The following is a 24,429-nucleotide window of genomic DNA, read 5'->3' on the forward strand; positions in this document are numbered from 1 at the left end:
TTTGTTTACACATATATACACATACGCATATGTGCATATATGTATGTATGTATGCATGCATGTGTGCTTGTGTGTGTATATATATAATATATATATATAAATATTACATATATATATATATATATATAAATATTACAAAGGAAAATTCCGTGGTTCTTGATGAATGCTTAAATAGGGAAGGCAAGAAGGACAGGAAGTAATCATATATGAGCTAAAGATTTTCAGCTTGAATAATGAATAGAATGGTGGGAATAATGAAATAAATGAGGAAATCAAAAAGGGAGAACTGATTTTAAGGCAATAGGATGAGTTCAATTTTAGATATGAAAAATGCCAAGCAGGCAAATCGAGATGTAGGATTAGTGTGCATCAGAGACATAGCAATGGAGAACATAATTGAGAGCCTACTTGTTCTTCCTCAAACTCAACATTGAATCTCCTGTTTAGTACTTGGGCAAACTATCCATGTCCTGTTTATAATGGATCACTTTCTCATTTTCATCTTTTAGAATCCTTACTCAAAGGCTCATCTCAAGGATTATGCTTCCAAAAAGCCTTTCTTTATCCCTCTAGCTCTCTAGTTCTTTATTTTTAGAGTTCTTATCATGGGTTCTATGACCTTTTAAAAATTGATAATTGTATTTTAACATAATTTCTTCCCTTTGTAATCTTATACATTTTATGCTTCCATAGACATTATTCAGAAATGGGGTCCCGAGGTGTTAGTAGAATGCCAAGGGGGTCCATAATGCAACAAAAAGTTAAGAACCTCTGCAGTTGATCTTCATTGTTTTCTTTTTTCTTTTTTTTTTTTTTTGGGTGAGGCAATCAGGGTTAAGTGATTTGCCCAGGGTCACACAGGTAGTAGGTCAGTTCATCTTCAAAGACTGCTACCCAGAGCTCTCAAAGACTGTGTCAAAAGAGAACAAGATCTGGGAGATCCTCCCAAGATGGAAAGGCTTTGAGCATGGCCCTGGGAACAGATTATATTTCTATCATCCAAGGGCCACCCTAGCTAAAAATAGAGGGATACTTGTAACAGGGTTGGCTGTAGAGTAATGAATTTTTCAAACACAGTTACTCTAGATGTCCATCTATCCATCTATGATTATCAAATTATGTAGGTCATTAGAGTAGTGAAGTAATCTTCAAATAAATCAGTACCATTGTTCTTTACTTATAATAGTCACCAAACTTTATATCCATGGTTAGCAACATATCATTCAGGATCATTCTGCCCATTTTACCATCTCATTTCTTCAGTATAGATGTCTAAATCTTTAGAAGGTAAGATGCAGAAAAGGCAGGGAATCACCTGAGCTCTTCCCCAAATCCCTCCAAAAACCCTTTAAATAATACCTCAAAAAGGACAGGATGAAATAATTTTCCAGCCCAAGACAGCTTAGAATGTTGGCAGGATAGGTCTACTACAAAATGGAAAAGGTCCTATATTTACAAAAATATTTATAACATCTCTTTTAGTGGTGGTAAAGAATTGGAAATTGAGGGGATGTCCATCAATTGGAGAATGGTTGAACAAGTTGTTATATATGATTGTGATGGAATACTATTGTGCTATAAGAAATAACAAGCAGAATGCTCTCAGAAAAACCTGGAAAGACTTCCACAAACTGATGCAAAGTGAAAAAAGCAGAACTAGGAGAACACTGTATATAGTGACAAAAAATATCATGTGATGATCAACTGTGAATGACACAGGTATTCTCAGAAATACAATTATCCAGGACAATTCTAAAGGACTTACGATGAAAAATGCTATCCATCTCTAGAGAAAGAAGGAACTCATAGGTTTTTTTTTTAAAAAAGAATGTTAAAAAGTTTTTACATGTAATTTATGAAAATAAAATATTAAATGAAAGCTGAAAAAAATAAGTGTTTATGAGGTCCTGTGCAATCTGCATATGAGGAAAAGCCCCTCACGCTTTGAGTTCCCCACACTGACATAGATTCTTCACATGTTAATCTAATTGATATTAGCTATATTTGTAAAAAGTAAGGGACATTTGAAAAGATACCTATTATTCATATACTTAAGGGTTCATTGCATTTTAGGTGAGGTAGAGCTCTAATCTTTAATTCCTGACTTCTTGGCCCTTTGATCATTTCCACAATTCCTAAAGGAGTTCTTGCAAGTTGGGTTTGTTTTGTTTTGCTTTTAAATATTAATAATTAGACTTGTTTTGGGTTCCAATTTCAGAATTGATGATAGGCTCAAGATTTGTCTCAGTGTTAAGTTGTTGAGCAAGTTGCAAATTGGTCAAGGATGTTTCCTTTTGAAGTCCTATAAGCCTCAGGGTTGTTTTAAGTTTGGGGATATTTTTATGCCTACATGTTAGAGACTATTAATAATACCTTCATTTTACCCTAAATTTTGTTGCTTTGGGAACCAAACAAAGGAAACAACAAACACTGGAAAAAAACCATTTTTTTTAAATAGACCAGGTTTTACAATGAGAGCTTTCTTTTCAGAGTGTGGTAGAATTGTTTTAGACTAAGAAAACTTCTCTTCATATTTATTGAAAAAGAACAACTAACATCAATATGGTTTTATGAGACAATGGTAAAAGAATATGGTTAGTATGAATGAGTATTTATCGTACTGTATTTAAGAGGATATATCAACTGCAAAGGGCCGATAGGAGATTTAGATGCCAGGAATCCTGGTGTCCTACTTCCAACTCTATTCCTTTAACCCAAAGTAGTTTCTTTCATCTTTGCCCCTGCATTTGTCCTTCGAAATGTGGACAATGAATATGATTGTAAAAATTGAAGCAAGCTGTACAATGTTCTATTTGAAATTTTTTTTTATCTTCATTATAGAAAAATAGCATTGTTTCAAATAAAATGAAAGTAGATATCCAAATGTAATTAAGAATATTGTAATTATTAAAAGACTGGGATCTTAGATTAAAGTAGGTAGTATTCCTACACCTTTGAAAAAATTATTTATTAAAGTGGATAAATGTAAGCATTACCATATTAATCATAGATTTCAAAATGGAAAGGACCATAGATGTCATCACATCCAACCCCCTACTTATTATGTATGAGGAACTAAGTCTCAGAACTAAGTGCCTGACTCAGAGTCACACAGGTGGCAAATAGAAGATGTGGAATTTGAATCCAGATCCTGTGATTTCAAATCAGCTCTCTTTCCACTAAATCATGCTCTATCTCTGTTAATATCATCATACTTTATTTATTTTTAATTCAAGAGGTGAACATATTGAAAACCAACAACACACGTTTTGCATGAGAAATGAAATCTAGTGACATTTCCCTTGGCACTGGCGACCCATGGAAAATACCCTTACAGAAAATTCTGGGGGGTGAAGCCAAGATGGCCACTGGGAAACAAGGACTCACTTAAGCTCTCCCCCAAATCCATCTGAACTCCTGTAAAAATGGCTCTGAACAAATTCTAGAGCTACAGAACCCATGAAATAACAGAGGGAAGCAGACCTCCAGTTCAGGAGGGCCTGGATGGTCACTGGAAAGGGTCTATTGCACCATGCTGGGAGTGGAGCAGGCTGTGCTAGGACAGACCAGGGCAGAGGAGATTGGGCAAACAGGCCCTCAGGGCCAGGAATCACTGAGGAGTAGCAGCTACCAGACTTCTCAACCCACAAACGACAAAGACCACAGAACACTTCAGTGAAAAAACTAGATCATGGTGAGAGCCGTCCAGCCCCAGGCCTGGGGGTGGTGGAGGTGGCACAGTGGCAGCAGCAGCAGCAGGAAGCTCCTGTGGCTGCTTTCAGAGCTTCAGCTTCAGGCACTTCCAGAGTTCCTGGCCCACACAGTGGGAGGAATCAAACAGCAGATCAGAGTGGAAGTACAGGGAGCACTTTGCTGACATAGAGGCAGGCTTATCTTGCTATGCCATACTTGGATCTGGGTCTCGATCCTGGTTGGCAGTTCTTGGGAGAGGAGGAGCACTGGTGTGGCAGACCTTATGTTGGCTTAGAAGTAGCTCTGAAAAAATGATGCAAGACCCTGAAGCTCGGGACAAGGTACTCTCTACTCTGAAGGCAGTCATAACCTGACCAAAAGCTGAAGGGTAAAATAGCTGGCTGGGAACATGAGGAAGGGTAAATGGGCTCAGACTCAGGCTCAGACTATAGAATCTTTTTTTGGTGAAAAAGAAGATCCAAACATACTGCCAGTCTTTGAGGGGGGCGGAGCCAAGATGGCAGCTGGAAAGCAGGGACTAGCATGAGCTCCCTGCCGAGTCCCTCCAAAAACCTATAAAAATGGCTCTGAACCAATTCTAGAACTGCAGAACCCACAAAATAGCAGAGGGAAGCAGGGATCCAGCCCAGCACAGCCAGGATGGTAGCTGGATGAGGTCTATCCCGCACAGACCTGAGAGCAAAGTGGAGAAAAGCCCAACGTGAGCGGCACAGACCAACCAGACCAGGAGCCAGGCAGAGTGTGCCCTAGCACCTTAATCAGAGAGCTGCAGCAGTTACCAGACATCTCAACCCACAAACACCAAAGACAGAGGAGAAGGTTAGTGGGAAAAGCTTTGGGAGTGGAAGGAGTTCTTGGTTTGGCCACTGCCCCCGGGGGCAGCTACAGAAGAACAGCTGCAGTTACTTCTGGCCCCAGGCCCACCTGGGGGGAGGAATTAAGTGGCAGATCAGAGCAGGAGTGAAGAGCCTGCTGAAGATCCAAGTCCAGTCTGGGTTGGGGGTTCTTAAGGAAGGAGGAATGCTGGTGTGGCAAGAAAAACATGAACTAGTCCCAGGCCATGGAAGAGCTTAAAAAGGATTTGGAAAAGCAAGTTAGAGTAGCAGAGGAAAAATTGGGAAGAGAAATGAGAAGGATGTGAGAAAACCATGAAAAACAAGTCAATGACTAGCTAAAGGAGACCCAAAAAAGTACTGAAAAATACACTGAAGAAAACACCATCTTAAAAAATAGACTAACTCAATTGGCAAAAGAGCTCCAGAAAGCCAATGAGGAGAAGAATGCCTTGAAAGGCAGAATTAGCCAAATGGAAAAGGAGGTCCAACGAACCACTGGAGAAAATACTACCTTAAAAATTAGATTGGAGCAAGTGGAAGCTAGTGACTTGATGAGAAATCAAGATACTGTAAAACAGAACCAAAGGAATGAAAAAATGGAAGACAATGTGAAATAATCTAATTGGAAAAACCACTGACCTGGAAAATAGATCCAGGAGAGAGAATTTAAAAATTATTGGACTACCTGAAAGCCATGATCAAAAAAAGAGCCTACATATCATCTTTCAAGAAATTATCAAGGAGAACTGCCCTGATATTCTAGAGCCACAGGGCAAAATAGAAATTGAAAGAATCTATCAATCGCCTCCTCAAATAGATCCCAAATAGAAATCTCCTAGGAATATTGTCACCAAATTTCAGAGCTCCCAGATCAAGGAGAAAATACTGCAAGCAGCCTGAAAGAAATAATTTGAGTACTGTGGAAATCCAATAATAATAACCTAAGATCTGGCAGCCTCTACATTAAGAGATCGAAGGGCTTGGAATGCGATATTCCGGAGGTCAATGGAGCTAGAATTAAAACCAAGAATCACCTACCCAGCAAAACTGAGTATCATGCTCCAAGGCAAAATATGGATTTTCAATAAAATAGAGGACTTTCAAGCTTTCTCAGTGAAAAGACCAGAACTGAATAGAAAATTTGACTTTCAAAAGGTAATCAAGAAAAATAACAAGAAAAAGAAATCGCAAGGGACTTACTAAAGTTGAACTGTTTTGTTTACATTCCTACATGGAAAGATGATGTGTATGATTCATGAGACCTCAGTATTAGGGTAGCTGAAGGTAATATGCACATATACATATATATACATATATATATATATATATATATATATATGTGAATGTGTATGCATGTATATATGTATGCATATATATAGAGAGAGAGAGAGAGCAGGCACAGGGTGAGTTGAAGATGAAGGGAAGATATCTAAAAGAAATAAAATCAAATTAAGGGATGAGAGAGGAATACATTGAGAGAGGGAGATAGGGAGAGATAGAATGGGGTGGATTATCTCGCATAAAGGTTGCAAGAGGAAGCAGTTCTGTGGGAGGAGGGGAGAGGGCAGGTGAGGGGGGAATGAGTGAATCTTGCTCTCATCAGATTTGGCCGAAGGAGGGAATACCATACATACTCACTTGGGTATCTTACCCCAAAGGAAAGAAGAGGGAAGAAGATAAAAAAGGGGGGGATGATGGAGGGGAGGGCAGACGGGGGTGGAGGTAATCAAAAACAAACACTTTCGAAAAGGTACAGGGTCAAGGGAGAAAATTCAATAAAGGGGGATGGGTTGGGAAGGAGCAAAATATAGTTAGTCTTTCACAACATGAGTATTGTGGAAGGGTTATACAAAATGCTACACATGTGGCCTATGTTGAATTGCTTGACTTCTCAGGGAGGATGGGTGGGAAGGGAAGAGGGGAGAGAATTTGGAACTCAAAGTTTTAAAAACAGATGTTCAAAAACAAAAAAAAAAGTTTTTGCATGCAACTAGAAAATAAGATACACAGGCAATGGGGCGTAGAAATTTATCTTGCCCTACAAGAAAGGAAGGGAAAAGGGGATGGGAGGGGAGTGAGGTGACAGAAGGAAGGACTGACTGGGGAACAGGGCAACCAGAATATATGCCATCTTGGAGTGGGTGGGAGGGTAGAAATGGGGAGAAAATTTGTAATTCAAACTCTTGTGAAAATCAATGCTGAAAACTAAATATATTAAATAAATTAATTAATTAAAGGGGAAAAAAAACATACTACCAGAAGACGTCAACAATGTCAAAGAGCCTACATCAAAAGCCTCCAAGAAAAATATGAATTGGTCTGAGGCCATGAAAGAGCTCAAAAGGGATTTGGAAATGCAAGTAAGAGAAGTAGAGGAAAAATTGGAAAGAGAAATGAGAGTGATGCAAGAAAATCATGAAAAACAAGTTAATGACTTGCTGAAGGAAACCCAAAAAATACTGAAGAAAATAACACTTTAAAAAATAGGTAACCCAAATGTCAAAAGAGCTCCAAAAAGCAAATGAGGAGACAAATGCTTTGAAAGACAGAATCAGCCAAATGGCAAAGGAGGTCATACAGCTCACTGAAGAAAATACTACCTTAAAAATTAGAATGGAGCTAGTGAAAGCTAGTGACTTTATGAGAAATCAAGAAACTATAAAACAGAACCAAAAGAATGGAAAAGTGGAAGACAATGTGAAATATCTCATTGGAAAAACCACTGACCTGGAAAATAGATCCAGGAGAGATAATTTAAAAATTATTGGACTACCTGAAAGTCATCATCGAAAATAGAGCCTAGACATCATCTTTCAAAAAATTATCAAGGAAAACTACCCTGGTATTCTAGAACCAGTGGGTAAAATAGAAATTGATAGAATCCACCAATAGCCTCTTGAAAAAGATCCCAAAAAGAAAACTCCTAGGAATATGTAGCACAATTCCAGAGTTAACAGGTCAAGGAGAAAATATTGCAAGCAGCCAGAAAGAAACAATTTGAGAATCATGGAAACACAATAAGGATAACACAGGATCTAGCAGCTTCCACATCAAACTGCTTGGAATATGATATTCTGGAGGTCAAAGGAGCTAGGATTAAAACCGAGAATCACCTACTCAGCAAAACTGAGTATAATACTTCAGGGAAAAAATATGGACTTTCAATTAAATATAGAACTTTCAAGCTTTCTCAATGAAAAGACCAGAGCTGAATAGAAAATTTGAATTTCAAACACAAGAATCAAGAGAAGAATGTAAAGGTAAACAGGAAAAAGAAATCATAAGGGACTTACTAAAATGGAACTGTTTTGTTTACATTCCTACATGGAAAGATGACATTTGTAACTCATGAAACCTTTCTCAGTATTAGGGTAGTTGAAGGTAGGCAGAGGGTACAGGTGAGTTGAATATGAAGGAATGATATCTAAATACATATATATATATATATATATATATATATATATATATATATATAATTAAAGGATGAGAGAGGAATATATTGGGAGAATGAGAAAGAGAGAGATAGAATAGGGTAAATTATCTCACAGAAAAGTGGCACGAAAAAGCAGTTCTAGTAGAAGGGAAGAGGGGGCAGGTGAAAGGGAATAAGTGAATCTTGCTCTCATTGGATTTGACTTAAGGAGGGAATAACATACACACTTAATTGGGTATCACCCCAGAAGAAAGTAGGGAGGAAGGGGATAGGAGAGGTGGAGTGATAGGAGGGAGGGCAGATTGTGGGAGGAGCTAGTCAAAAGTAAACACTTTTGAAAAGGGACAGAGTCAAGGGAGAAAACTGAATAAAGGAGGACGGGATAGGATGGAGGGAAATATAGTTGAGTCTTTCACAACGTGACTATTATGAAAATGTGTTGCATGATGATACATGTGTGGCCTATGTTGAATTGCTTACCTTCTCAAGGAGGGAGGGTAGAGAGGGAAGAAAGAAGACAATTTGGAACTCAAAGTTCTAAAAACAAATGCTCAAAAATGTTGGGGTTTTTTTGTATGCAACTGGGAAATAAGATGTATAGGCAATGGGGTATAGAAATCTATCTTGCCCTACAAGAAAGTAAGGGGAAAAAGGATTAGAGGGGGCTTGGGGGGAGTGACAGAAGGGAAGCCAGACTGGAGAAAGGGGCAATCGGAATATATGCCATCTTGGGGTTGGGGGAGGGTAGAAATGGGGAGAAAATGTGTAATCAAAATCTTGTGGAAATCAATCTTGAAAACTAAAAATAATAAATAGGAAAAATATATTTAAACAAAAGAAAATTCCAAGGCAAGGAATCAACCTAAGTTTGTAATCTTACTAGAATCTTATTGTACCAAGCCTCACTAGAAATAGATTTGATGACACTTAGATAGCTTTTGTTTTTGTTTTTCTACAAAGGTTTTTGTCATAGTTGTATTTATTGTAATAATAGTGTCATCTACCAGAATTTTCAACAACCACACTCCCTGTAATATAATTTCTGAGTCTAGACATACTTATTACTATTTGATTTGTGAATAGAATTATGGGAATTTTGGATATATTTAATTCCTTAAAGCACATTAATATGAAGGAAAGGAGGAAGGAAGGAAGGAAGGAAAAATGGACAGAGGGATGAAACAATCATTTATTAAGTTCCTACCATCTCTCAGGTACTATGCCGTCACTTTACAAATATTATCTCTTTTGCTCTTTCAACCAACCATCAGAGGTCAGTGGTATTATCCCCATTTTAAATTGAAGAAATTGAGGCAAATGTAGATTAAGTCACTTTCCCTGGTTCCCACAGCTAGTAAGTGTCCAAGGCTGTATTTAAACACAGATCTGCCTGACTACAAGTACAACAATCTATCTACTGGGCTACCTACCTGAAATTATGCCACTCAACCCTCATCTTTTGCTTCCAAAGGGCTATCAGAACAAAGTAACAAAAAATAAATTTTATCAATTTGTATAAGGCCAATAATTAAGCTGTGGAAAATAACAATCAACATTAATTTATTCATTCAGAGAATCATAGTATTATAGATTTGGAGCTGAAATGAACTTAGATGTCATTAAGTCAAACACCTCATTTTATAGATGAGGAAACTGTGGTATGTAAGTCAAATTATGTGCCTATGGACACATGATAAGTAACAGCCTAAAGTGGAATATGACCCATATCTTCTTGACTCCAAGATGACTACCAAAAAAACTAAGTACCTACTCTGTGCAACGTGCTATATTATGTGCTAGAAATATGACAAGAAAAATGGTTTCTGCTCTGTTTATCTTCTCCTAGTTAGATATAACTTGTGTCCAAATAAGTGTAATACAAAGTCAAAGGGGCAAAAGAAAAACAAGACAAACTATTCTAGGAAGCCTTGAGGATAGAGAGAACACTAACATTTGGGAGTGTGAGAAATCAAGAAAGATTTATTGGAATAGATGACACCTTTTTAAAGTCAACCTTAAAGGAAGCCAAGGTACCTGAAAGGTAGAAATGAGATGGGAATGTTGGAGTCATATTGTGGTAATAAGCATTCTCTCAGGCCATAGTTTTCCTTGCTGGGATGCATGCTTCCATTCACTTTCCTGCATACTTAGAAAACATATGCAAACACCATGTTAATGTTAGGGAATAGTTATTCAATAAGCATTTATTAAGCACCTAGATATATTGCTAAGACCTCAGCCTGGTACACAGAAAGGCAAAAATACAGTTCCTTTCCTCAAGGTGGCATGGAACAGAAGATTTTATAGAAATGGGTTATATGATGCACTCATCATCAACTTAGCACACATTTCTAAAAAATGAAAAACAGGACCTGAACTTCACTTGTTAGGCTTTAGTTGACTAAAGCATTTTCTTGAATATGTATTAATTGGGAATATGCTTTTCCAGTCTCAGAAATGCTTCTTAGAAGAAGTACCCTTAGAACAGCAGTGTTGGTCTCTCCAAATAAAGAAACCTCTGGAGAGGATTCTTAGAGTGGAGCACCAAAGGAATTTCAACTGGTAGATTATTTTTGACAACATTTTTGAGTTGAAAAAAATAACCCAGATCCTGCCAGTACAAACTAGGCTGTTCAAATGGTAGCTGATTTGTGGCCATATGTTTATTGTGCAACACATTCAAAGAACATGCATTTGACAAACAATTGTTGAATGAATACTCAAATGAATGAATCACATGTATGATTCCATATGTTAGACTTTGGGGCCAAATGCCAAGATGCTGGTTTCATTTCAAATGATTTCCCCCTCCCCCGCCTCTGCCCCCACAGGCTATAGTAGAGTAGAACAATCTCCAAACACATAGACAACATACCAAAGTCCATTAATTAGTCTGTATACTTCTGGCCTCTCTACATTCTAATCCATCCCACACAACTGCCAAAATAAACTTCCTAAAGCATAAATTTTCCCATGTTGATCACTTGCTTAAGAAACTTTAGTGGCTTTCTCTAGGATAGGGATTTTTGTGTCATGGGTCCCTTTGGCAGTTTTCAGAAATTTATGTACCCCTTCTCAGAATATTTTTAAATTATTAAAGGAAATTCTAAATTCAGGTAGAGCTTAATGAAAATAAAGATCTATTTTTTCCCTATCCAAGTTTTTGGACCTGGTGAATTGTATGCATGATAAGAATCCCTAATTAGAATGAGATACACACTCCTCAGTTAGCTACTCAATTAGTCCTTCATAGTTTAGCTTTAACCTACATTATTCCCATTCATGGACTCTACCTTCTAGCCAAAATAACTGATCCTGAATTCACTATTCTGTCTCTCTCACTCATCTGGCTGTCTGTTCCCAAAGTCTGAAGTGCATGACCTCCTCCCATCTTCTCACAGAATCCTCGATTCAAGTTCCCTTCTAGTTAGTGCTGACTCACTAAATTATCTAGCACAGAGGTTATCACAGTAAATGTATTCCCCAATAAGATGCAAACTCATTGAGGGGTGAAATTATTTTGGGTATGTTTTTGTATCCCTAGCACCCAGTAGGTACTTATTAATGCTTACCGAGTTGAATTAAATTATATTGGTTTTAATTGACAAGAGGCCCATGGACAAATTGTTCTTGCGATTCTTTCTTTTTTATATTATTTATTTATTCTTTAGTTTACAACATTCAATTCCACAAGCTTTTGAGTTTTAAATTTTCTACCCCTCCGTCTCCTCCCCTCCTCACCCAAGACACCATTCAATCCAATATAGGTTCTACATATACCTTCACATTAAACATATTTTCACATTAGTCATGTTGTAAAGAAAAATTATAATCAATGGAATAAGTGGTTCTTTCTTATATAATATATTGGATTTTATTTTTTATTGGGTGGTCAGCAAGTATTTATTAAGCACTTACTATATGCAAAGAACAGTGCTGAGTGCTTCAGATACAAAGAAAGACAAAAGAATTGCTGTCCTCCAATGGAAGAGAAAACATGTTAATAACTAGTTATATACAAAAGATATAAAGTAGATGGAAAATAAACTCAGAGGGCAAGGTACTAGCAGCTGGAGGTGGAGGGAGGTGGAGAAGAGGGACAGAAAGGCATCTAAAGAAGGTCAGATTTGTGCTGTCTTGAAGGAAGCCATGGAATCTAAGACGTGGAAGTGAAAAGACTGAACTTACTGGTGTGATGGACAGCCAGTCCAAAGTCACCAAGTTGGAAGATGAAGTATTATGTATGAGGAATGTTAAGGAGACCAATGTGACTGTATGGTACAGTAAGTGAAGAAGATCAAAGTGTAAATTTGGAAGGTAAGATGGTACCAAATTACAAGAAAGTTTTAAATGCTAAATGGAAGATTTTAGATTTGATCCTCTATGTAAGAGATGATAATAAAAAAAAAACCTGAACTGTAGACAATATAAAATATTTGGGAGTCTAGCCACCAAGACAAAACTAGGAACACTTCACACAAATAAAGTCAGATCTAAAAAGTTGAGGAAATATCTACTGTTCATTAGTAGGCTGAGCTAATATAATAAAAATGACAACTCTACCTAAATTAATTTGCTTATTCAGTGTCAAGCCAATCAAACTTGTAGAAGCTAGAAAAAAATAATAACAAAATTCATCTGGAAGAACAAAAGTTCAAGAATATCAAGGGAATTAATGAAAAAATTCAAAGGAAGGTGGTCTAGCTGTAACAGATCTTAAACTATACTATAAAGCAGCAGTCATCAAAACTGTTTGGTACTAGCTAAGAAAAAGTGGTGGATCAGTGGAATAGGTTAGGTACGCAAGACACAGTAGTCAATGACTATAGTGATCTACTATTTGATAAACCCAAAGACTCCAGGTTACAGGATAAGAACTATTTGACAAAAACTGCTTGGAAAACCAGAAAATAATATGACAGAAACTAGGCATAGACCAACATCTAACACCCTATAACACATAAAGTCAAAATGGGTACATGATTTACACATAAAGGTGATACCATAAGCAAATTAGAAGAGTAAGGAATAGTTTACTTGTCAGATCTATGGAGAAGGGAAGAATCTATGACCAAACAAGAGGTAGAGAACATTATGAAATGCAAAATGGATGATTTGGTTTATATTAAATTGGAAAGGTTTTGCACAAACAAAAGCAATGCAACCAAGTTTAAAAGGGAAACAGAAAGCTGGGAAACAATTTTTTACAGCCAGTGTTTCTGACGAATGATTCATTTCTAAAGTGTGTAGAGAACTGAGTCAAATTTATAGGAATACAAGTCATTCCCCAATTGAGAAATGGTCAAAGGATATGAACAGGCAGTTTTCAGATAGAGAATTTAAAGCTATCTATAGCCTTATGAAAAAAATGCTCTAAATCACTATTGATTAGAGAAATACAAATTAGACAACTCTGAGGTACCACCTCAGACCTATCAGACTGGCTAATATGACAAAGAAGGAAAAGGATAAATGTTGAAGATGTGGGAAAATTGGAACACTAATCCATTTGTTGGTAGAGTTGTGAACTGATCCAACCATTCTGGAGAGCAATTTGGAACTATGCCCAAAGGGCTATAAAACTGGACATATCCTTTGATCCAGGAATACCACTACTACATCTGCATCCCAAATAGATCATTAAAAAGGGGGAAAGGGGCACATTTATAGAAATATGTATAGCAGCTCTTTCTCATGGTGGCAAAGAATTGGAAATTTAGAGAATGTCTATCAATTGGGGAATGACTGAACAAGTTGTGGTATATCAATGTAATGGAATACTATTGTGCTATAAGAAATGTTGAGCAGGCAGACTTCAGAAAAATATGGAAAGACTTACATAAAGTGATACTGAGAGAAGTGAGCAGAATCAGGAGAACATCATATACAGTAACGACAACATTGTGTGGTGATCAACTATGATAGACAGTTCTCAGCAGTGCAATGATCTAAGACAATTCCAAAATACTCATGATGGGAAAAATGCTGAGAAAGATCTGTAAAGTCTGAATGCAGATCTAACCATACTATTTTCTCTTTTTTGTCTTTTCTGATTTTTTTTCTTGTTCTGATTCTTCTTTCACAACATGACTAATGTAGAAATATGTTTAATATGATTGTACATGTATAACCTATATTAGATTGCTTTCCATCTTGAAAAGGGGGGAGGGGTGGGAGGGAGAAAAATTTGGAACTCAAAATCTTATAAAAGTGAAGGTTAAAAACTATCTTTACATGCATTTGGGGAAAAATACTATGAAGTAGGAATTTTTTAAGTTAGAATTGGGCAAGTGGAAGCTAATGACTCTAAAGACATCAAAAATCAATCAAACAAAATCAAAAGATTGAAAAAAATAGAAGAAAATGTAAAATACTCATGGGAAAACAACTAACCTGGAACATAGATCCATGAAAGACAATGTCAGAATCATTGGACTACCTGAAAGCCATATTCAAAAGGACAGCCTAGACATCATCTTTCAAGAAATTATAGAGGAAAACTGTCATAATATTCTGGAACCAGAGGGCAAAATAGACATGAAAGAATCCATTGATCACCTCAGGAAAAAGATCTCAAAATTAAACCTCCAAGAAATATTATAGCCAAATTTGAGAACTAACAGATCAAGGAAAAAATACTGCAAGTGGCCAGAACGAAACAATTCAAGTATCAGGAAGCCATAATCAGGATTATACAGGACTTAGTAGTTGCAACATTAAAGGATTGGAGATCATGGAACATGATATTCTGGAAGGCAAAGGAGGTAGGACTACAACCAAAAATCACCTACCCAGCAAAATTAAGCATAATACTTCAAGGGGAAAAATGGTCATTCAATGAAATGGAAGGATTTCATGCTTTCATGAATTGACCAAAACAAAAACTGATCTCCAAAACCAAAAACCAAGAGAAGCCTAAAAAAGGTAAAAATGGAAAAGAAAATATAAGCAATTCAATGGAGTTAAACTGTTTACATCCCTACATGGGAAGGTGATAGTTGTAATTCTTAAATATTACACCACTAATAGCACAGCTAGAAGGAACATACATAGAGGGTATAGGTATAAAGTGAACTGGAGGGAATGACATAAAAAATAATTATAGGATGAGAAAGAGGAATATACTGGAATCAGAAAGAAGAGAGAAGTAGAATGAGGTAAATTAGATCAATCATATCCAAAACGATGGCTGTGCATCTCAAGTGACTATGGTATGATCCCAAGGGGTAACCGAATCAAAGATGGGAAGATAGGTCACATTCTACCTTCCCTACCATTCCCAATTCTGGACTTTCTCCAACCTGAAGGATAGAGCTCTAGACCCAGAGTCAGGAAGACCTGACAACCTCAGAAACTTACTGACTCTGAGGTTCTGAGCAAGTCACTTAATCTCTATCTGCTTCAGCTTTATCAGCTGTAAAATGGGGGTAATAATGGAACTATTTTGAAGGATTGTTGTAAGGATCATGAGTTAATTTGTAATAAGTATTTAGCACAGAGCCTGGAATATAGGAGATACTAATAAATGCTTGTTCCTTCCCTACTTACCTGAAGATTTGTAATTATGGATGATATAAAACTTACACAAAATCAATTTCAGAGCACTGAAACAATATTTTGCTTATTATGGTACAGAAACCCTTTTACTCTCACTCTGAAATTATTGACAGAAGTTTTATTTTAGTGAGAACAATGTGGCTGAATATTCTGCATTTTTTTAATCTTAGCTCAACATTTAGTAATACAGTGATTTGAAGGTCTAATTCTACGTTCAGTTTATTTCAACACTTGGTTTTGATGGTTGTCATAGCTTAAAAAGATACCTCACAAAGACACATAGATCCAAAAGGAAGAAGTACATAATTCACTTAGCTTATGAAATCATGATATTCATTTTTCAATACCATCTATCAATTATGCAAAGGTTTTTGTTGAAATTCAGCTAATAAATTTCCATCATCCCTGATATCAATCAGCTATTCTTACAAACTAATTGAAAGGCATTAAATTTTAAAATTTTTAATAAATCTGTTAAAAATCCACTGACACATTAGCTGGAAGATTTTTAAACAGGTTAGAAATCTCTTTAATTTTTTTTATTTGAAAAATCCCAAGATTTATAATCATTGTTTTCAGCAACCCAGAAAAAAGAGTAATTATACATGAAGATACAGTGATTACCAATGTTGCAACCCATTTATGCCTGCTCATCCTGTGCTGTTTGCTGTTCTCCCAGGAGGAAGCTAGGGGATGGAGTGACTTTTACTCATCAATCACTGCTCTAGAATTCAAGAAGGAATGGAGATGGGGGTGGGGAGGGAAGAGGATTTTGCCTGTGTAACTGCTCTGTGTAACTAGATCTTGCTTAGATTATAAACAACCCTGAGGAGCTGATGCCCTAGGCAGAAAGAAAGAGGATTAGGATTTGCACAACTGGGCAGGTCATGTGTGGAAGGGGGAAAGTGGGGTGGTGTTCATGATTGTGAGTAAGAGGAAGGTATAATTAAGTTAGAGAAAAGTTCCAGGATTGGAGATGATAGGAAAGGTAGAATATGACCTATCTTCCCATCTTTGAATTGGTTATACCTTGGGATTATGCCATAGCCACTTGAGATGCAGAGCCCTCATTTCACATATGACCAATCTAGAAGGCATGTATGCTCAATAGCTCAGTTACCCTAAGTAAAGCAATGTATACCCTATTTCTTTCAGCACTTTTAAGTGAAGTCCAAGTGTGAAAAGATGGAAGAGCAGAAAATAGCATTTTCTTTGATAGCCTCTCTCCTCCATCTTCCTGACCCTGGCCAGTACTTCAAAATCCTAAGTCCACCCTCCCAGCTGGTATCACACAAATTGTGCCATTCTTAAAAGCTAATTTTGTATTCACGGCGGTTCAGGCTGATTCTGATTTCTGCTTTGTAATCCTACTTGCTCCTATCCTTCAAGACCCTTCATGTAAATGTAATAAGCTTATTCTGGAAGGTTTAAAATGATCCTAAATAGAGAAGTGATACAATGCTACAAAAGACAGCAAGGTTATACAGAGATCCTAAGGAGGATTTAAAATGTGATTTAGTTTGGCAAATTGAAAATTAATACATTGTAGAGAAAAGGGAGCAAAATACTAATCTCCAAATGTCAGGAGAAGCCCAGAGAATCATGTTATCAAAGGAAAATGGTCATGAAGAAGATGAAAGAGAGTAGTAGAAACTAGCTTACATTGTGTTATTAAAATTTCCTTCCAAGGCTACTTTAACCTCTGTATAAGGACTCATAAAATAAGAACATTTCAGTTGAGGTATACATAAGACTTGTCTGGAGAGGAAAACGTATCAGTGGACTTGTCAGTGACAAAAGAAGGAAGAATCATTGGCTCAGGAAAAAGGTGTGTGTGTGTGTGTGTGTGTGTGTGTGTGTGTGTGTGTGTGTGTGTGTTTTAATCTGAATGTGTGATTTTATAAGTATAAGGAACTCCCAGTATAAAACATCCTTGCATTGATATAAATCAGCAACTTGTCTGTTACCTAATCACAGGATCACAAACATAGAGATGAAAATGATCTTAGAGGTCATCTGAGTCAATTCCTCTGTTTTATAGATTAAGGGAGATGAGGATGATGACCTGAATTCAATAACAAGTAATTTGCCCAAGGACGTAAAGGTAGTTTTAAAAAATTGAGTTGAGATTTGAACCCAGTTGTGATTCCAAATCCAGTTGTCTTTCCATAATAACATGTCACTTTATGTGACATTGAACTTCCCCAAGCTGTCATGCTATAGCTTTCCTCCCTTTCTCAGCTAAACTAAGAAAGGTTTCCTACATTTTTTTGCTTTGCTTTGCTTCGTTTTGTTTCTCTCCTTCCTCACCTCTCACTCACTTCTCACCCATTGGCAGTCTGGCTTCTGTACCCACCACTCAACAGAAAATGTTCTCGTCCCCATCCTAACTCAAGTGATGAATACTGGCTCATGGGGTGAGGCGAAAGAAATATGCACTTATTAAGCACTTACTATGTTTCTGGTACTATGCTAAATGCTTTCTAATTATTATCTCTATTAAACTTCATACAATCCTGTGAAGTAACTGTTCTTATTATCCCCATTTTATAGATGAGAAAACTGAGGCAAATTCCTATTAAGTGATTTGACTGGGTCAAATATTTGTGGCTGGATTTGAATTCAGATCTTTCAGATTCTAGACCCAGTGCTCAATACATCTGCCATTAGCATTTAGCAAGGGTGGTGGTGGTGGAACCGGAGGGACTGGGAAAGGCGATAAGATTTAAACTAAATTTTTGAGTAAGGAAAGCAGAAAAGTTAGAAGGAGGAGGTAAGCATTCCAGGCATGGGAGATAGCCATCAAAAAGGCATATTGTTGGGAGATGGAATGTATTGATCATGGAAGAGCAAGGTCGGTGAGGTATCACAGGATCTGCCAACTGGAGTAAAAAGAAAGAAGACAAGAAAGAGGGGAAGAGGTCAGGAATCAAAGGACTTAAAATGCTAAACATAATTATTTATTTCATCCGCAAGGTTATAAGAAACCACTAAAGATCATTGGCCACATGGGTGACAGCAACAGTGTAACATTTATACCTGTGTTTTAGGAAAAAGCATTTTGACTGATGAGTTGAGAATGACTTAGATTGAAGAGAAGCTTGAAGCAGAAGACTAAATATCAAACTATTACAGTCATCGAGGCACGAGATGATGAAGGCCTGCACCAGGGTGGTGGCTAGGTGAATAGAAAAAAGGGGACTTATTGGAGAAATGTTATGAAGGAAATGACAAGACCTGGCAACAGATTGGATTTGTGGAATGAATGTAAGAAATAATTTCTTTTCTCTCAATGCCCTAATTTAATAATTTAATTTAATAATCGCATTGTTCATAGCTACAGAATTTTACAGTTGACAGATTACTTTCTCCCCAACAGCTCCATGAAATAAGTAAGGGAAATATAATTATCTCCATTCTACAAATGAACAAAGTCCAGAGAACTGAAAAGACACATTCATATGGTATCATCCAATGGAGCTAATTTGAGCCAGTGGGGAAAACTTTGTTGCATCGTTTGGAAAACGTTGTTATATTGTTTGAATGTAACTTTGTGTGTCTAGCTATTGTTTAACCAATGATGTGTAGGACAATAAGTCTTGTTGACCCCAGAAATGCTCCAGGGGACCAGAGAATATTTCAAGGAATATTTGGACTCTATCCAAGTCTTGTTTTGGGTTCATGCAATAGCTTGAGCTTAGGCTTCACCCTCCCTTTATTTAATGTTCATACTTACCTGATGATAGACATCTCAAGAAATCTATGTGCCTTATCTGGAAACTGCCTATACGCAAGCAACTCAGAGTTGTCTATATAATACAAAACTTACTCAAATGGGAGTTGGTCACACTTTTTCTGACTCTCTGCCCTCTGCTGGATGGTTGATACAATTATTGCTAAAAACCTTTTTAAGTTTGAGGTTTGTCCTTAACTGACAAATCTCATTCAGGACTTTTGGCTCTGAGTCTGGTATGCTTCTCATTATATCTATAACATACTATCTTCCACTTGCAAAATGAAGTTTGTCAAATCCATCCTACCTCTCTTCCAAAAGAGCTATTGTGAGGGTCAAATTAAAATGGGTGTGAAGCCCTTTTGAAAAGTACAAAGTACTATCCACATGTCACCATCATCATCACCATTATCCTTGGTTATAATTATTTTTAGCCAATGACTCAGAAGACCTGATTTTCATAATCTTCATTTTATTTGGCTTATATTGACTCACCATTTGTAATCGATACCCTTTGACATATTTATTTTCCTCTCTAGCCTGTGCTGCAGTTGTTCTCATATTATTAATAATAATAATAATAGTTAGCATTTGTAGAGTGCTTACTAGGTACTGTGCTAAGCACTTTAAGATTACTATCTCATTTTGTCCCCACAACAATCCTAGGAGGTAGATGCTATTGTGATATCCCTTTTATAGATAAGGAAACTGAGGCAGACAGAGGTTCAATGAGTTTTCTAGGTTCACACAGCTAATAAGTAGCTGAGGATGGATTTAAATTCAAGTCTTCTTGACTTCAAGTCTAGCACTGTATACACTGTCCTACCTAGCTTCACATCAGCCGAGGCTGATTTTTGTTTTTTTCCCTACAGTAACTTCATTCAAGAGAACTCTTGCTGTGACATCTTTTCAGTTTCTGACTCACCTTTCCATTTCATGACCTATAGAAACAAAGATGGCTTAGCCACATGGTGTTATATCAGCTTCTCCTGTGAATTTCAGGTATCTCCCTTGACATAAAGCTTGTTGATGCCTGTCTTCTATTCAGGAAGGAAACGCATTATTTTCTTTCATGACTTCCCTAAATTTTTTAACTCTGCTTGCTTGGTCTTCAATATTAGTTTATTGCTATTTAAGGCAGTAATGTTCCTTATACAAATAGAGGTGAGTATTATAGTAGAAGAAATCTGTCCAAACCTGAAGCCTAAAATTAGAGAAACTATTATTCTTAATCATTTAAAGTATGGTCAGAGACTTTGCCCAATTCTCGAAAACAAGGAGCTTAAAAATACTTCTTTTAAAATTTGACATAAAATAGTGATATAGATTTTTTGGCCAAGGTTTACTGAAGAATTATGTGAATATTTTATTTATTTTGCAGGTTTTGAAAAGGCTTTTAGAGAAATTTTTCATACATGTATGTGTATATAGCTTTTCTATATAGATATAAATATATAGACACAAATATAGATATAATATATTATATGCATATAGATAAATATATCACACAATACATAAATATATAACATGTACATATGTAGACCTAAATATAGACATGTACATATAATAAAAAACAAATATATAGTATATAATTATATTTATACACATATTATATCATGTTTTCTATTATATCACAATATATTATATATATGTGTTTGCTTTTTCTATTTTTCTAATTACATATGCATGTGTACATACATATATATGCATGTAAATGTATATATACACATACATGTTTGTTTTTTCTAATTATATATGTGTGCATATATACACATTCATGCATGCATATATATACATACATGTTTGTTTTTCTAATTTTCTAATTATATGTGTGTATAAACATATACTGATACATATATTTATGCACATACATGTTTATTTTTTTAATTTTCTTGTTATATATGCATGTATATGTATATACATTTATATATGTATATACATGTATACATACACATACATATCTGCTTTTTTGTAATTTCCTTGTTTTTTTTTTACAGCCAAGCTGTCATTGTTTCTATTTTGCCATTCTCACCAAGGATTTTCTTTCTTTTCCCCTTAAAGAATAAATAACAGGGGACTATTCTGTTCTTCTTTCAGTTTCAATGCTCATCAAGGAGGAGAAAAACCTTGAAAATCAGATATTTAGTAGAAGGTTATATGCTTTCATTTTCTGAAACCTCGGTTCAGTCTCTTTGAAAAGTTCTATTTAAATGTCTATAGTAATGACGTTGGTGTGTGGGCAGCATTTTAAAATTCAGAGTGGTGGAGTAGGCTTTTTCAAAGGTTCTGTGCTTCAGGTGCAACTGAGTTAAGGACACTGATTAAGTGTGGTGTGAATAATGTTTATGAAAAACAAAGTTTACAATCAGTTAAAGAAGATGCGAGGATTATAGTTGAAGTGAAGGCAAGATCATTTTGCTCATCGGGACATGCATGTTTCCTGACAAATACTAAATGAGTTAAAAATGTCTATGCATCCCTGCTGAAAATGGGCAACTAAATTTGCACATCTTCACCAATGTTCAATTTCAATATTTGTCAATAATCACACACAGAAGTCTGAGAATAAGATTATATAATAAATACCAAATTTGGAATCGAATGCTAGTTCTATTATTTGCTCCCTAAATGACCCTGATCAAGTCATTTATCTTCTCTTGGTTCCTTCATCTACAATATAAGGGGTTAGATTAGGGGACCTCTATAGCCCCTTCTAATTCTTCTATGACATAGATTTAAAACCTCTTAATACTATTGTAGACTTAAGCAACTTATCTCTGGTCCTCAGAAAAGAAATCACTGGGGGACTAGCCTGAATAATCTCTAAGGTCCTTTTTAGCTCTAAATACTTTTATAAAATTCATCATAAGAAATGTGGTTATATTTAGTTCTTAGAACTAGAATATTTGTCATCCATAATAAATTAATAAAAAATAACCATGGTGTGTGGATTAAGAGCCATCTTTAGAATTAGGAAGACCCATGTTCGAGTCAACTTCTGACACATACTGGCTAATGGACCCTTTATTTCTTAGTTTCCCTAGGCAACTAGCTGTCTATGGCTCTAATTAGTACAGAAGGTACCAACCTGTATTATGGAGGAAATTCTTCACCTGAGAGTTCCTGATACAAATGACATAACAAGTCCAATCCCTAGAGTAGAAGATGAACAGGGATATTTTTTTCAGTCTGTATAATTTTAATTTTTGAACTTTTTTGTTGTTTAGTCATTTTTCACTTGTGTCCAACACTTTCTGACCCGTTTTGGGATTTTCTTGGCAAAGATACTGGAGTGGTTTGCCATTTCCTTCTCCAGCTCTTTTTACACATGAGGAAACTGAGGCAAATAAGGTTAAGTGACTTGCTTAGGATCACACAGTTAGTTTGAACTCAGGTCTTCTTGCCTCCAGGCCTGGCACTCTTTTGACTGTGCCACCTAGGTGCCCTAATTTTTGGACATACTCCTGGATGATCTGCATGTATGTCATTATACAAGCATATTATGTCACTGTCATCATTTGTCATCGTGTCTTATCTCCCTTGCTAAGCTATAATCTCCTTGATGGTAGGGATTATGTCTCACTTATCTTTGTGTTCCCACCCCATGGCAACAAGCAAAGCCCCTTGTACGTGGTAAGTGCTCCCTTAAGATTTGATGAGTGATAAATGTGTGAATGAATGTATATTCAATAACACACACATATTTGTTAGGAACATTTTTTTGTAGTGATCATGTTTTAGTACCTTAAGCATATAGTAGGAATAAGTTGGTCAGCTTAGTGTAGCTGATTCCATTTTGTTGTAATCTTCCATTTTATGACTGAGCTGTTTTAGTAAAATATTTTCCAATAAAATAAGCATTTTTGAGATGATATAGTAAACAACAACTGATAAACCCATGTGGACCTTCTGATAAGACAGACCACCAATGAAAAAAATGTATACTTTATCAGTAATTTATAAAATAAACCACCAATCAATGTATACAATATGATGAAAAATGCTATTCACCTCTAGAGAAAGAACTGGTGGAATCTGAATGCAAATCGATGCATACTATTTCTCACTTTACTTTTTTCATATTTTTGTCTGTTTTTTTTACATGACTGATATAGAAATATGTTTTGCATGATTGCACATAAATAACCAATGGCAAATTGCTTACTGTCTCAAGGAGAAGTGTAGGGGAAGGAAGGAGGTAGAAAATTTGGAAATCAAAACATTTTTAAAATGAATGTTAAATTTTTTTACATGTAATGGGAGAAAATAAAATATTATTAAAAATAAAAAGAAATAAAAATCAACAAACAGCAAGGAAAGGTATATGATAAACAATTTAGGAATATTCATAGCTAACAGTATAAAAAAGTTATCTGATGCCAATGCCATAAGCCTTTTCTTAGGGCATGCATAGGGCTGGTTCCTGTATTCTCACACTTGGGACTCAAGGAAGTCAGTCTCCTATGAGGGCAGTGTTGAATAACTGATGGAAACTTGCCAGATGACCACCTCAGAATGGGTCACACATCTTCTGCATAGAAAGGGAAATGTGTCATGAGTCTGGTATGACATAAGCTTATTGGAACTTCTAAGATGCTATTTTGTGGTTCGTCCTTAGAGGACTGCATTGTTTGCAAGCTTCAATTAGTATAATTTGTTTGCGTATATAGAAAGGTAAGTATAATTAGTGTTTCCATCACACTAGTTAGCTTATATACTAGTAAATAGGCTCTAAGTCTGCACAGTACTTAAAGTCTGAACTTAAGGTCTAGAATATTTCATCTACAATCAAAGTAAATAAAATAGCTACATAAAATGATATTATTAATGAATTTGATTATGAAATAATAATAGCATTTATCTAATACTTTTAAGGTTACAAAGTGTTTTACAAATATTCCTTAATTGATCCACATAACAACCCAGAGACACAGGTGCTATTATCATTGTTATCTTATGGATGAAGAAACTGAGACAGACATTAAATGACTTTTCCAAGGTCACATAGCTATTAAGTATCTGAGGTCATATTTCAATCCAGGTCTTTCTGACTCCAGGTCTTACACATGATATGCTCTGCCAAATTGCTGTCAAATTGAAGAAATACTTTGGTCATACCAGTATAATAAATAATGTGTTTTTTAAAGACCAAGAAA

The sequence above is a fragment of the Trichosurus vulpecula genome, chromosome 2 (genome assembly GCF_011100635.1).
Source record: "Trichosurus vulpecula isolate mTriVul1 chromosome 2, mTriVul1.pri, whole genome shotgun sequence".
Classification (NCBI taxonomy): Eukaryota; Metazoa; Chordata; class Mammalia; order Diprotodontia; family Phalangeridae; genus Trichosurus; species Trichosurus vulpecula.